Genomic DNA, 12063 nt, shown 5'->3' with positions numbered 1-12063 from the left:
ATAAGTAAACATAGATTAAACATACTCAGACATAGATAATAAGCGTACACGTACACAAGAATAGTTCAACCATAAATACATAGTTTAACCATCATTAAGCATATTCAAGTGTACATTGTTCGATCCCACATCTCATCTCACATGCTGGCACGATCCTGAAGCTTCTCTAGGTACTCGGCATAAGTGTCAGGCACCACCCTATGAGAATACTTCTGCTTGAAGGAGCCAACGGCCCGTCCTCTTGCATGCGCCAGAATACTTTGATACGTGTCATGAAGCATGTGGTTGCGAAAAGGGCATCGGTAGCCACCGTCCCAAGCCCTAATATGCCTGTTATGCATTCCCGCATAAAGCTCCCTCAGGATTTGCCTCTTGACCTCCTCTGGTCATCTTCATCCTCGCTGTCCACATCGTTAGACAACACCTATACAAATAGTAAAACAAATTTGGCATCAAATCAATGTTTACATGCCGTGAAGTAGGATTATTAATTTATGGCTATTTTTTATACATATACAGAGATTCTGGTTCGATTTTTAAGCACAATCGTCTATGTACAAACCAACCTTGAAGAAAATAATGGCACAAACATATATGTAGGTAATTCAAAATCAATTTTCATGTCTTGGCTAGGAATTATTAGCACGAACACTAACCCTAGTCGGATTACTAGCAGAAATCATTTGCACAGATGAAACAACTAATCACTTATCACTTGTACCATTCAAACAATCAATACACTACACGGATCTAACAGAACTTACTCAGATTTCATGGATTGGGAGAAAATAACCATATGATTTTTATTCCAAAAAGGGGGAGGCATGAGTAACATGACTAACCAGTTGTCCATCATCGTCGGAGTCGTCACCGGAGTGGTAGTCGGAGTTGTCGTCGGGGTCGCCGCCCGAGTCGGTGTGGAACTCCGCCTCCAGCTCTGGAAGCTTGATGCCGTCGACGACGTCAGGGTGCAGCGATACTCGCCGGCGGTGAAAGCAACCTCTGTCTCTGTCTCCACGCCGTTCTCTGGTGCTTCAGCAGCCCCGGCATCGCCACTCCCTCCGATGGGCGCTTCAGCGGCATCCTCATACACTAACGGCTTTGAGGACTGAGAGCGACATCAAGGATGCACGCGGAGAGAGAGGATTGTGTGTGTGGCGAGGATGGGGGTGCGGCCGCAGCACACCATTTATATGGAGTAGTGGGAGTAGTGGGAGAGAGGCGGGCGGCTGTCAAACCGTTGGCTCGCCTCCCGGTGAGCCTGTGCACTGAACTGCTGGCATGCCTACCATCGTTTCACACAGCTACTCACACGCCTCCTGATGACACTGCGCAGCGAGCATGCCTCTGTCAATTCACACACGCGCACGCACGCCTCCCGGTCTGCCTGCGCGGTGGACTGCTCGCATGCGTCCCCTCAACTCACGCCTACTGGCACGGCACACAGGTCACGTGGCAGCACGTATATTGTTTTTCTATTTGGATGATTAATGCTGCCGCTTTATTGCTTAATCGAAGCATGGCACATATCCATTGTTGGTCTAACGCTCATGGTTCAAATAAATAATCCGTTTGGGATATTGGTTCCCAATTATTAATAATATCCCCTTTGTAATAAGATAAAGATTACATCAAAACTAGTCTCAATTTTGACAAGAAAGTACAATGCCACTTTGTATTGGTGTCCATATGACAACACGGTAAGTTTCATGAACTTGAAATAAGTTTTGGATGTACTAGCATTTAAAAATCAAGATTCTCAATGTTTGAAATTTCTTGCATGGGGAGTAAACATGCACCCAGTGAGACACATGTGTTTTTGCAATCCATTTAGGTGCACTGTCACGTGTGCATGTAGCTCAAATTTGATTTCTGCACATTATACCTGTAGAAAATCAATCAATGTACTAAAACATCTTAATGATCTCAGTTTTTTTTCGAAATTAAAATGTCCATCCTTTGGTAGCATAAGTTCACCATGGGATTACTTAACATGCATCGTAGTTGCGGTGGATTCGCGGTGTGTGTGTGTGGGTGTGTGCGTCTGGGGGTGGCGGGTGGCTCGTGGTACACTACGAGTTGTGAGCCACCGTATGGGTTGGACATTTTGTTAGGCAGGTGCCACATCAGAGTCATGAATTCGTTATTTAAAACATTACACAACCCTTTCATACATACATGTTTTGGCCACATGCAGTCCATGATTGTCCTACACGACAATCGATAATCGCGTGTGATGCTTTCTGTGGGCCCACGAGGTCGTCGTCCATCACTTTGACGAACAGCCGGCAGTGAGGTTAATTTGACCAGCAAGGTAGAATCTTTTTTGTTTGTGTTATGGTGGGAGTATATATATAGTATGTGTCGAAGAGGTGGGAGGGACTAGAATATAAACTATACGTACGCGTCCGTGAACAAGTACACCTCACTAAGTGTCGGGACTTTTCGGTTTCCGAGGCACGTGCCACATCAAAATTTGTGAAATTGGCTATTCAAACTTCACACAACACCTCTTTGGGCCACATGCATGCAGGCGGTGGTTATCCTAGCTAGGACACTCACATGTGACGCTTCCATCTGTGGGCCCACGAGGCCATCATCGATGCATGCATCACTTTGACCTACATTGGGAGAGGTTAATTAATTTCACCATCGAGGAGGATTCTTTTGGGTTGTATTACGGTAGGAGCATATTGTATGCGCCGAAGAGGGGGAAGGGGACAATCATATGTAGCACGCTTCATGAACCTCGCTGTGTGGGGGCTTTATGGTTTTTGAGGCATGTGGCACATCAAAGTTGTGCATTTTGGGTATTCAACTTATGTTTGGCCCACATGTAAAGCGATAGTGGTTGTCCTCTCGCACCCACTTAAGCGGTTATCAGCGATGTCGATACTTTCCATCTGTGGGCCCACTTGGTCGATCACTACTTTTTGCTTGACAACGAGAGAGGTTAATTTTGACTTAGGAGGGGATTATTTTTTGGTTTGTAATACGGTATATATAGGTCATGCTTTGGGATGACATGATACAGTTTGAGCACACACACACACATGCATGTGTGCGCATGAATCCCTCCCATCGAGTCGAAGTGGCTAGTACAACGACACATCATGAACCAATCTTGCTCTATGTGGGGACTGTAAGATTTTCGACGCACGCGCCACATCAATGTTGTGAATTGTATTCAAACATGCATGCACGCATCACCTCCATGCATATGCATGTAGTGGTTGTTTTCGAAGGGTACACCCCCTCACGTGGTTATCGGTGACAACCCTATATATTCGTGGGCGCGTGTGGACATCGATGATCACCTTGACCGACAACAAGATAGGTTACCATGGCGGATTCTTCCTTTGGTTCGTGTTATTGTAGTATAGGTTGGTGCGATTCAGATGTAACTAAGTTTGAGCGCATATACTATGCATGCATGCATGAATCCCCATCGTCGGCTTGAAGTTTGGTGTGACATACATATGCATCGTCAACCTAACCCTCAATCACTGTGGGGATTTTTAGTTCAAAAGCACGGTGCCGCATCAAAGTTGTTCCATTGTGTATTCAAAAACACACCTCTCCATACATATGTTTGGGCCACACGCAGGCAGTGGTTGTCTTCGGGGACTAGGTACTTGCGTGATTATTAGCGAGCTAGGCCATCTCCGGGGTCACATGGATGACCATCACTTTGACCAAGAACAAAAGAGAGGTTGTACGACCAAGGTGGATTATACTTGGTCCGTTTTACGATCCATCTTGGTGAGATGCCTCTCTGGACCGCCGACTAAAAGTGGGTGTGTGGGGGGCTGCTACTTCGCACTTTGCTAGGTGAACCTCAGTTGGGGGGCATGCATTCATAGCTTAGGATTCCCTTCGTGCCGACACGAGTGGGGGGCAAGCAATACCGTGCACTTTGTGAGATAGGTGCCACATCGAAGTTGCATTTGGTATTGGAACATCAAACCACCCTTTTCATACATAAATTTGGTCCACATGCAAGTGTGTTCGTGTTCTGACCCTCTCTCGCATCATTTTTCGCCAAATTTATGAACATTAGACAAGTCAGATGCGCAACCAACACGGTTCACTCAAACTAACCGTCTGCCACGCCGGTGCCCCTGTCACGCACATCCGCAAGTACATTGGGCTCCATGAGGCTTCCCCTCTAAAAAATATCTACCCACCTGCAGCTTTTTTCTGTTTGATAACACACAGTTATTATGTTTCAATTGTGTGTGATGTTTCTTGTTCCCAATCCCGCCTGCATCCCTTGAAAATATATGCCCGCCTTAAGTGTTTTTCTGTTTCATAACACACTGTTGTTATCTCCGAACCGTGTGCCATGCACCATCATGAAAATTTTCAATAGCCCCGACATTTGACTCCCGTGTAGTAAACTTTTTAGTACCCGCGTCATTTCCTCAAACAACCCCCCTCCATACACACACACACACCAAAACCTCCTCGGGCGCATGCATGTGCACACACACACACACCCTCCCTCGCTCGAAATCCTAGTAAGGTCCCTGCCGCCGCCACTACAAGGCCTCCATTGTCAACATCTACCGGTTTGCCCGTGCAGCTTACCTACCGATCTCCATACCCAGGCTGCCCTGAGTTTCTTAGATGACGCTGCCAAACGCCCCCTTTCCCACAGAACCCCATCCCCATCCCCATCCCCCACTCCAGAGCGTCATAGCCTAAGCCCGGCTATGCTTCCTGTGGAGCTCGAGAAACGACTGGCCCAAAAGAGGTGTATCACGGTCTCTTCGCCCGACGTCGCCAAGGAAGATAACAATGATTACTGGCCGCAGGCACTCAATCAGCGGGCTAGAGTATGCGGGTATGTCCCGGACGCCGGCTACGACATCAAGGTCGTCGACAGCGACGGCCTGAGGTAGGCTATGTGACAGGTTAAGTGGCCCACCCCCAACCCCTCGGGTTCAACCACCGCCAAACTCATCCATGGCCCTGCCCGCTGATCTCCTCTGGCTCATTATCAAGAATTTGCCATCCTACATCACCATCGAGCTCCTTCTGTGATTTCTAAAGGACACGTTCTGTGACTCTGGCTTGGGATCCACAGCTTCTAAGTCAGACCTCATCGACGGCGACCACGACGAAAGCACCCTCTCCGGCTCTTCCAAGGGGAAAGAGCCCATCTGTGACATCAAGGAGGGCACCCCACAGTCGTGCTCTTCCAAGGGTAAGGAGCCCATCGGCGAGAACATGGAGCGCATCTAGGGTCCGTGCTCTTCCCACGGGAACGAGCCCATCTGTGACAAGTGAGGAAAACCATGATTTGTTTTGCCTTGCCTCTTCACAGGGGGAAACCCATGATTTGTTTTGTCGAGTCGCTTTTGTAGTGTAGTGAGAATATGTCCAGTTTTAATTGCTATATTTGGTTTTTTGCAGTAAGCCTTGTTTATTTCAGTTGTTCACAATGTGATGCTCTATATGTGCAATTATTTACTGTGCAGTATGTTTCATCAATCCAGTTTTAAACATACCGATAGGAATGCATATATTTGCTTGGTGTTAAGCCTGTTATAGCTAGCATATGCCGCTTTTAAAGTTTTTTGATTGCTCGGGTGTTTGTAGTTAGCATATGTCCAGTTTCAAATGTTATCTTTGGTTGTTGTAGTATGCCTTGTTTATTCCAGTTATTCACAACGTGATGTTCTATATGTGCAAGTATGAACTGTGCAGTTCAATTTCGTCAATACCAGTTTCAACAATACCACTATGAATAACTACATTTGGTTGCTACATCTTGTAGTTAACACGCATTTCCATTTTTATTTAAGAATAACCGGTGTACTTAGACAAACACAATACTAGTTTGAATGACTATGTTTGCTTGTTGTTAAATGTTAGGCCTGTTGCAGTTAACACACCTTTCCACTTGTTTTGCTTTACTAGCGTGCTTAAACCTGCACACTGAAGCTATCTTTTGGAGATTATTTTGTCTGCCATGGATAATTTTGGTTGATGTTTAGCTTGTTGTGCTTAACATGCCTCTCGGTGTACCTACACAGGACAATTTTGGGAACGACTGTTGTTTTCCATCGAGGTTAGTTTCATCCCATGGCTTATATATACTCAATGTTCAGGATATCGGTAGCTGGTACTATATAGGCCGGGGGATAAGGGATTAATCGGTGAATCGGACTTTTAACTAAATATATCTATAACCCATTTACCGTTAGGTTGACTAGCGCCATATGTAATATATCTAAGGCTACATAGCAACATGCACTGTACTTAATGTCTAAATATGCAATCCTGGGTTACATAGCAACAAGCAAGAGTGTTACCTTAATGTTCTGATGATGTCAAGATATAAATAGAAGAGCAGCAAACAACAAAAACAACAACAACACAACCCTGTTTGGATACTCAACTTAGCTAGAGGTTAGAGTTAGCTTCTAGCTCATGACTAACCCTGAACTAACTCCATTCAAAGAGGTGTTTGGATGACAGGGTTAGATTGACAATAAATGCACTAGGAAAACTTGCTCCAATTAGCACCTCTTGGGTTGGCTAGTTTTTTTGGGTGGGTTAGATGCAACTAGCTCAAACTAGCCCTCATGTTTGGATATACTTTAGGGCTATTTGAGCCCGAACTAGCTCAAACTAACTCTAACCCATGGATACAACAACAGTTAATCAGCCGATAATTTGTAAGAATGCAATAAACTCCTTCCGACCCATAATATAAGATGTTAATTCATCTAATATGTGAGTATATTGGATGTTATAAGATATTATAAAAGAGTGTTGTACTACATCATTGTGCAATTGTTGTTTAGCTTCTAATATTAACTTGGTGCTTTTAGGTACATATGTCATTGGTAAAGATCCGCGCTTCGACCCTTTCTGCGTATGGGAAAATGAGATATCGACGAACCAGCATCAATTGAGGAAGCTGATAAAGATTGTTAGAAAAATGGGTCAAAAGATGGCAATTAAACTATTTGTTTACATTATATCCAAGACAACAACGAACTGCGGGATGGTAAGTAAGAACTCTGCAGCCTTCTTTTTACTACCCATAATGAGTTGTGTTAGATGACAATGTCTGAATCTTTTTCCTTTGAAGTGGTTCCCAAAGCAGTTTACTCAAGATTACCTCTCAAACTACATGATTGGTGGGCATGCAAAGGGTAAAGTATTTCTACCAGAACACGATGATTATCTAGATGTTTTCATGAAGACCGTGAAGGATGGGCGGTCGGCCATCACAAGGGGTTGGACTAGAGTCGTGCGTGCCTTCTGCATGGAGGAGGGCACAATATGGGCATTCTGCTTCACCTTGTTCAGCAACCAGAATGTATTCCGCCTCTTTCTTTACTGTATTTAATAGTACAAGTATACAACTATGGTTCATCATTCTTTATTTGGTTCTTTTGTAATTCTTGAACATATGTACCTATGAATCGAATAATGCATTGGTTGTTTGAACCTGATGGATATGAATAAAGCTATAGCATACATTCAAATTCAAATCATGTACAGTTTGAAATAGCGGCAACTAAATTACGGTGAAATTACGCTCTCCAGGTCGTTATGGCACACACGGTTGGTAAAACACAAACGTTTGCGATATACACCATAATTTGACATGGTTCAAAGAGAGGAAATGTGGGCAAGCATGCACACAGTTGCCCTTTGCAAAGCGTGTGCGATGTCAGACAATATCACAAACGGTGCGGGTAAACTAAACGTTTGTAATAGTTGCCTTATCGTACACGATTCACAACCATGAACTATTTCTGATGTAGTATGCATCATAAACATTGCACCACAGAATAGCATGTGCGATAGTTGTCGTGTATGACGATGTTACGGCGGTCCGACGTTTCGTAATCCTATCTGACACTCGTACGACGTTTAGCTAATCTATACCTATACTAATTAGGGACTCCCTAGAAATTCCCATGTTAATCAGTAATTAGGAGTCGTTGATCAGGTGGGACCAAATTATTACGGTATAGATCTCTCATGAATCTCTCCCCAAAATAACAAAATCACATAGATATTTCCCTCACGACAAAAATATCTCAATGTCTGATGCATAGAAAAAGTCTCACGTATGCATCTCTCCCACAACTCCACTCAATCTATAAAAAAGCATCTAAACAATCTCTCAGGTATCTATCTCCAAATAGGAAAAAACTCTCACATAAATTCCCATGTTAATCAGTAATTAGGAGCCGCTGATTAGGTGGGACCAAATTATTATCGTGTAGAACTCTCATGATTATCTCCCCAAAAGAAAATAAAATCACATAGATATTTCCCTCACGACTAAAATATCTCAATGTCTCATGCATAGAAAAAGTCTCACGTACACATCTCTCCCACAACCCCACTCAATCTGTAAAAAACATCTAAACAATCTCTCGCGTATCTCTCTCCAAATAGGAAAAAAATTCTCATGTATATATCTCCGCACGTGTAAAAAAGAACTACGTATACATCTCTCCCACAACCCCACTCAAACTATCTAAAAAAATAAATCTAAGCAATCTCTCACGTATCAATCCATAATATAAATCTAAACAATCTCTACAATCTAGCGGGACCAACGAGTAATTACGGTGTAGATCCACGTGCACGCATATAATTCACGGCTGAAGTTTTAATGAATTGTGAAAAAAACATTGCTTCAAGTCCCCCAATTGTTTGTTTGTTATAGAAATAAAATCCACCACACGATCCTAATCCATGATTTTTTTTCCTCCTCTAATTAAAGCAATTTCTATCTCTTCCGGGGAAAAAACAAAATCTACTCCGCGGTTTCTTCCTCATTAGTACTCCATGATATCTTCCTCCCTACTTCATGGACTCTTCCTATTCTCCATCGGACTTTCCCCATGTTGAAAAGAATTCCATCCATGGCTTCTTCCTCTTCTCCATGATCTCTCTTTCTGTCTCCGCCAATGAAAAACAAATGCATAGCCTCTCTCAAGCTGAATAAGGTAGGTTGGGAAATTGATTCCGTGTACTTAAGGAGATTATTAGATCAATCCGCATCAGGATCAGGTTTGTTTTCTTGCTGGTTTACACTTCAATCTTCTATTGGATTTTCTTTGGCTGTGGGTCTCCCTCTGACACATATTCTTCATGTTTCCCTATCATGCCGCTATCGACTTCCATCAAAATTGGTTGTATATGTGAATTGTTGCCGCATCGCCTTTCCAGCCAAAAAAATTTAACACACGTTTATTTCTAGAGGCTATAAAGTTTTTCTTCATCCGAATTGATCTATGGCACTGGAGGACACGTGGTTGCCCAATCCCTGCAAAATAAGATATCTAATAACCTCCTCCTTGATGATCTGCCATGGAGCTTTAAAAAAAGGAAGACAATCTATCATGGAGGAAACTCTATCCGGCAGCCATCCAACCTCAGAATTCTGATCCCTGGTAGATTTTTATCACAACTGCAAGGTGAAGAATTCACATGTGCTTGTACGTGGCCTCTACACCTGGGTCAATTTCCTCCTCAGCTGTGGCGGTGGCCAATGTGTGCAGCATCTCTTCTCCTCCAATCAGGTTTGTGCGTGTTGCTCAACCAGTATTTACTAATTGTGTTGCAGAGTTGCCTGCTTGTACCCATTGTACATAATCCCTTGGTCCTGTACGTAGTTATCCCATCACGTACGTACTGAACAGTTCATTCTATAGCCCCACAAATAAACTAATTCTCAATGTGCTGCAAATTGATGGTGGTGTCTTTGTTCCAAAGGCACATGTCACATATATATCTTATCTAGGACATGTGTACCCTGTAGGAGCACACGCCAAAAGTAACTAACTGATTTTTGAAAAATCTAGGCTACTCTTATTCTGAAAGGGTAATCTAATTAATTAGAGTTGTGTGCAATACCTCTAAGGATTGGTTGGTAGTGCAGGTCGCGAAGAGCTGCAGGGAGGAGAAGGTGTTGTTTGGAAGAGTGCCGGCAAGGGCACCCAGGTTCTACTGATAGGTTCTGTTGGCTGCGTAGTTTTAACTATTACAATAGAGCTTGCGCCGTGTTGTATTCTTGATGACTTTTGTTGCAAAACATTGGTGCACACTAATATTTTGTTGTTGAAAACAATTGATTGAAAGTTTGGTCAGTCTGATCAGAACTAGAGTATGTGCTACACTAAGGTTGGTATTGGAGTCAATGTTGATCAGCATCAGGGACGTACACACTGATATTTTGTTCAGGTTTTTCATGTGTTGTGTCTATCGCTTTCATATGCAGTTTGTTTTTCAACTATACAGTTGGCGATTTTGATCGGGGGCGGATGGATTACTTAATCTCTCTTATTAAAAGTGATGATTTTGTCTATTGACTTAGCAGATGCAAGTTTAATTTATTCATGCCTTCAATCTCATAGATACAGCATGAATGCCACGAAAATGCAACGAATCACTAATAGTAATATATCGATCTAGCTTTTGTCAGACAGAAAAAATATCAACCAACATGTTGGATCATCTGCAGCACTAAGTCCTGCCATCGGATGCTCTTCTAATTCTCAGCGTGTTATATGGATGGGAGTGGGACGCCATCATGCAATCTCACTACAAGTACAAATAACTTGCATGCAAGTGTTTTTTAATCTAATTTTCATGTTGCTGAATTATGGCCTTTTGAGTATACAGCGGATATGCATAATCTATAGGCACGCAATAACACAAAATAGTATAGTTCGTTTAAACTATAATACTATCGAAATTAAATGTATATGTTCGTTTAAACTATATTAATACCAAAATGTTTTCCCTTATAGTATTATGAAATAACACAAAATTGAAACTAAATGTATATGTTTGTTTAAATTATATTAATACAGAAATTATAAATTTAAATTTATACATATCAATTACATAAGGACGATAAAATATGGACTAGAACAGTATGAAATAACCCTGAAGTGGAATTAAATATATATGTCCGTTTAAACCATAATAATAATAAAAATTTAAATTTAAATCATAATAGGTTTGACGTGTGTTGGCCGCTAAATAAGATCCACAATCTACAAAGATTGGTATATATATATATATATATATATATATATATATATATATATATATATATATATATATATATATATATATATACACACATAAACACTATTCTGATCACGGGATCAGAATAATATTCTGATCACAACCTGACCTGCCCCGCTAGTAGTACGTTGAACTTCCCTATGAACTAGGTTGAACTTCCGCCAACATTGCCCAAATGGGGCTTGCGATATACCGTTGGAAAGCTATGAACCCCAATATCATGACCCAACTTAAATTTTTGGCAAAATATAAGCGGTTTAAGAGCAGTTTTGAAAACCGTTTTTTCTTCGCATAAAAAACGTGAATCATATTTTCAATCGCATTTCTAAACCGTTTATCGGAATGAGGCATATAATACGGTGTTGGAAAGCTGCTGCAAAACCTCTCCTTCCACATGTTGAAAGTTTTCTCTAATTCTCTATGGTTAAAGCGTAATTTGAAAAAGCGTAAAATTTCGTAAACCGAACAGCTGATTTCGTTTTTACGATGTCATTTTGAAACGGCTAATCCAATGGAGGCATATGATATGGCATTGGAAAGCTTATGAAAATGTCCTACTTTTTCATCTTGAAAGTTTTTTTTCCAATTTTGAATGGTTTAAGAGTAATTTTGAATGGTCCAAGTCCTACCGAGTTCGTATTTTCGAGCTAGTTATTTAACCGTGCGTCCGAATGCAGCAAATGATATGGCGTTGGAAAGCTTGAACAAATACGAAACTTTTTGGTATGTATTGTTTCTCCCAATTCTTTACGGTTTTAAGTCAGTTTCGAAAATGGCGAAAAACGTATTTTCGCCGTAATTTCTACAAACTTTATCGGAATTGGGCAAATAATATATCATTGAAAAGCTACGGAATATGCGAAACTTTTTTATGTTGATGGTTTTCTCTGATTCTTAGCCGTTTTCAAGTAATTTCGAAAACGGCGGGATCATTTGTTTTGCCTCTATCGCGAAACAGATTCTTCAAAAATGCACCGCGTGAAGAAC

The sequence above is a fragment of the Triticum dicoccoides genome, chromosome 7A (assembly GCF_002162155.2).
Source record: "Triticum dicoccoides isolate Atlit2015 ecotype Zavitan chromosome 7A, WEW_v2.0, whole genome shotgun sequence".
In the NCBI taxonomy this organism is placed as follows: Eukaryota; Viridiplantae; Streptophyta; class Magnoliopsida; order Poales; family Poaceae; genus Triticum; species Triticum dicoccoides.
This window is presented reverse-complemented; position numbering follows the sequence as displayed.